Here is a 4,981-nt window from a genome sequence, read left to right on the forward strand (position 1 = left end):
GGCAAAACTAATACAATTATGTAAAGTTTAAAAATAAAATAAAATTAAAAAAAATTAAAAAAAAATAAAGTGGTTAATTCTAAAAGAGAGAAGTCATATCAGCCTCAACACACTCTGGTCAATTCCGAGCTAGTCACACAAAATGATCTTCTAAGGAAATCTGACCAGTGGGACAGTTAAGTTTGTGCTTTTGGCTATAGAGAATTAAACTTAAATTGTACTCACTCTTTCATCTTTTAATGAAAGATAACTTTCTCTTAGAAACAGCATAATCATTATTATAGTAAGTCTAGCTCTGAAATGAAAATATGGGCTGAGTTACAGTTTACTTACTAACCTAGCTAAGAAACCTTTGAAAATTAACCATGGATCAAAGTATTTACTTAAATTCAAGATGTTATCTTAGGATGAGCAGTAACACAGGTCCTTAACTTCCTTTAAAAAGAATACTGAAAATTAAAACCTTTATCACAATCAGTCAGTACTTTAAGAAACTGTTCTTCAATACAAAGTTTCTCTTCACAGATGCTATATCCATTTTCTTCATAATATTTTCTTATTACCACTGTATTTTCAAAATCATCATTCCCTGATACCAATTTTCCACTTTCCCAGGCATAAATAATAGGGTTGTCAGGCAGCACAACAGAAACATTGGAATCTGTTGGATTGAGCCATCGAAACTCTGACTAAATCCTGGGAAAAGAGACCAGACTTTCCTCCTGTAAAAACAATGTTTTTTAAAAATAAGACAGCATTTCTTCAGGTAGGTTATGAATTGAATAGGACAGAATCTCAATTTCTTGAATGCCTATATCAGAAGGATTAAAGAGTATTTCTGGAACAGCAAATCTCTCATTGGCCTGAAGAATTTTTTATCCAGATTTATATTTTCCACTTAACACCATCTCTTCTCTTGGCCCTTTCAAATTGCAGTAAAGTAAGGCAAAACATAGTAAACGTTAATGCATTTTCTTCTTTCAACTTGGCAATACCTATGTCTCTGTAAAAATTCTGAGACAAAAAGTGTATATCTTCTTTCACTTGGTCAATCACGTGTTTTGTTCATAATATGTGACTGCCTGTAGGTATGATCTCTTTTAGATGATTGGTTAGGATTTTCCTCCCATATTTATCTTATTGCTTATTTTTTCTTTTTACTTCTAAAATAAGGAGATATATGTCTAAAGGAATATCCACTGCCTACGATGAGACAGCGTAATTTGGAACAATTATCTCGGAAATACCTATGCGCACAGAGAGCCCCAGTATCTACTTTTAATACTGCTAGAAACTTGTATTCTTCAAATAAGATTGCATTCATTGATTTTTGAAATGAAGTTAAAATATGATTCTATGCTAATAATATTAATATCTAAAAAACGAAAGAGACATTTTCATGACTATAACCGATTTTGGCTTTGTAAGCTCTGATATCCAACACTAAGATCGTCATTTTAGCAAAAACCTAGCTGCTGTTGCTTTCTTTTCTGATCTCTCCACTCACATTGGAAACAAAATTTTGGTGCATACGTTTTCAACTTACAAAACAAATTAGCATTTATTGTATGATAGCATCTTCATCTGTGACCTTTTTACAGAACCCAAATGATTTTCAACTAAGACCATAATCTTGATCTTGAGATGTAAAAGATACATTTTATGCTCAGATTTAACTGAAACAAGCATGAGATTAAATTAATTCTCTCTCTTTTTTTTTGAAGGTGTATGTGTATGTATGCATGATTATAGAAATAATAATGCAATTTAATTTGTGGTTTAGCATTTTCAAAGGATTTTTTTTTGTTTGTTTTTTGTTTTTATTTGAGAGATATTTTGCAAAAGTAAAGGTAAAAGAAAATCACAGTAACTGAGTCAAGCAAATCTACTTAAGCAGCTATGATACAAGTTAAAATTAAATAAATGATTTGCTTATAAAGAATTGCAAGCAGTGTGGGAGAACTAGGTTTTATTCCTGAGTTGGAAAGATCCCCTGGAGAAGGGAAAGGCTACGCATTCCAGTATTCTGGCCTGGAGAATTCCATGGACTGTATAGTCCATGGAGTCACAAAGAATTAGACATGACTTCAAAATCACTGTAGATAGTGATTGCAGCCATGAAATTAAAAGACACTTACTCCTTGAAAGGAAAGTTGTGACCAACCTAGATAGCATATTAAAAAGCAGAGACATTACTTTGCCAACAAAGTTCTGTCTAGTCAAGGCTATGGTTTTTACTGTGGTCGTGTATGGATGTGAGAGTTGGACTGTGAAGAAAGCTGAGCACCAAAGAATTGATGCTTTTGAACTGTGGTGTTGGAGAAGACTCTTGAGAGTCCCTTGGACTGCAAGGAGATCCAACCAGTCCATCCTAAAGATCAGTTCTGGGTGGTCATTGGAAGGACTGATGCTGAAGCTGAAACTCCAATACTTTGGCCACCTCATGGGAAAAGTTGACTCATTGGAAAAGACCCTGATGCTGGGAGGGATTGGGGGCTGGAGGAGAAGGGGACGACAGAGGATGAGATGGCTGAATGGCATCACCGACTCGATGGACATGAGTTTGGGTAAACTCTGGGAGTTGGTGTTAGACAGGGAGGCCTGGCGTGCTGCGATTCATGGATTTGCAAAGAGTTGGATACAACTGAGCGACTGAAGTGAACTGAACTGAACTGAGTGACTTTCAGTTTCACTTTCTGTTCACCAAGGATCATGACTCATAAATTAATGATTGATTTACCTTAAGGTCAGAAAGATGTTTTTTTTGAACAAAGGAGGAGTAAACATAGATTAGAAATGATTATTAAAAGTATTATTACAAGTAAACATAGATTACAAATGAATTTTTATAACATTCTGTAGTTTGAAAAAGAAGAAATTTCTGTTTTGAACCATAGAGATTGACTTCTGTGATTGAAAGACAAAATAGTTCAGAGATATGATGAAGTTAGCAAAAATTTATTTTTAAAAAAGAGAAGACAGAAAAAAATAGAAAGTTAGATTTATATAACGCTGCTGCCGCTGCTAAGTTGCTTCAGTCATGTCTGACTCTGCAACCCCATAGACGGCAGCGCACCAGGCTCCCCCATCCCTGGGATTCTCCAGGCAAGAATCCTGAAGTAGGTTGTCATTTCCTTCTCCAATGCATGAAAGTGAAAAGTGAAAGTGAAGTTGCTCAGTTGTGTCTGACTTGTAGCGACCCTATGGACTGCAGCCTACCAGGCTCCTCTGTCCATGGGATTTTCCAGGAAAGAGTACTGGAGTGGGGTGCCATTGCCTTCTCCAGATTTGTATAATAGAAGCTACTATTTTTCTTAAAATATAAGATGTTTAAAGCTGAATAATTTTAAAATAAAATTTAAAATTGAACAGTTTTAAAAGATAAAATATCAATGATATTCAGATATTAAGTAATCAATACATCTCCACTTCATCTCACATTGAATAAGCCTGGCTTCAAAGGCAATATTACATTGGAAATTAACCTTGCTATAGGACAATCACAGTGGTCAAAGCTGACATTTGACATTTCAACAAGAAAGGAGGTGGGGGATAATTGCATAAGCAGATTTCCTCTACTCTGTCATATGCTGAATAAAAGCTACACCGGCCACTGTCCTTTGTGGCTATATGGAATGTATATTTGAATTTTATCATGAGTTTTTCCAATCTGTCATATATTCAGTTCTGGTGAGACTGGAGAATTTAGTATAGAGGTGTGTGTGCGTGTTTGTGTGTGTATGTATGTTGCCTGAAAGGGGTGGTGTGGGCGTAACTAATATCAGGGCTGGATGGAGAGGTTTGACGGTCAAGAAATAAAACAGAAAAAAAAAGTGAGAGTAAAGAGGCTCTCTAGCTTGTGATATAGAGAAAAAGCAGAGGCTTCAAGGTCTCCTGTGAAATTAGAAACAGCCTTGCAGGATGAGAGAGGGAGGAGCTTAACCTGGTGGAAAGGCTAGTGAGGAAACAGTTCCTTCCCCCTGTTCCTCTTTTCAGTGCAGAGCCAACAGCTGAGGATCTCACCAATTTTAGAAAACAAAGGATTACTAGATCAGCCATTTTAATTGCATTGGTCAGTAAATTCAGTATAATAGTGCCTGATCTAACTTTTAACAACTGTCTTTCTTAATAACAAATGTTTTAGGTGGAGTGGCTGGTCATGTCTGTTAAAATTGTTGAAACCAGCAGCAATTTTTCCAATGACTTGAAAGATATAGACAGCTTAAGACAGCAAATTAAAGAGTTGAGAGTCTTGTTAAAGAGATGAGACTCATCTCATTAGTTGTTCAGTTGCTAAATTGTGTCCAATTCTTTGCAACCCCATGGACTGCAGTATGCCAGGCTTTCTTGTCTTTCACTATCCTGGAATTTTTTCAAACTCATGTCTATCGAGTGGGTGATGCTATTTCATAAAATTCTATCATGCTTAGAGTTTGTTTTTATAGTCAGTGATATAAAGAAATGCCCAGGTTTTCAGTTAACTATGTTAGATCAGGTTGCATTTTCAGGAACATAGTTTGCCTGGCTGGAAAAGCAGAGTTACAGGATGAACTATCTAAAATGAAAAGAAAAATTCAACTCACAATCATTTACAAATAAAGATCAAAGTGAAGAACATTTTTTTCAAATGTAGGAGCAAGACCTTAATCTCAGAAGGGCCTCTGCCTCTGTTTGGTGTTCTACTGTTGTCATTTCTAAAGTCTTAATACTTTTTTAAAAAGTGACTCCACATTTTCATTTTACACTGGACTCCACAAATTTTATAACCAGTTTTGAAGCTGTAAGATGTGTAAGAAAAAAAGATCTTGATATTGAAATCATGCTTAATTTTTCTTTTTTTTAATCATTTAATCATTCTTAATTTTTGACATGTAGTTGATTTATAACTTTGTGTTAGTGTCAGGTGTACAGCAATGTCATTCAGTTATGCATATATATGTGTGTGTGTATATATATATATATATTCTTTTTTATTATATGT

At 35.0% G+C, this 4,981-nt stretch overlaps 1 pseudogene; it reads right to left on the bottom strand.

Moving 5' to 3' along the window:
• Positions 1-437: 437 nt before the first annotated feature.
• Positions 438-1,379, bottom strand: LOC129635733 (actin-related protein 6-like; annotated as a pseudogene).
• Between the last annotated feature and the right edge of the window lie 3,602 nt (positions 1,380-4,981).

This window comes from Bubalus kerabau, chromosome 21, assembly GCF_029407905.1.
Source record: "Bubalus kerabau isolate K-KA32 ecotype Philippines breed swamp buffalo chromosome 21, PCC_UOA_SB_1v2, whole genome shotgun sequence".
Lineage (NCBI taxonomy): Eukaryota > Metazoa > Chordata > Mammalia > Artiodactyla > Bovidae > Bubalus > Bubalus kerabau.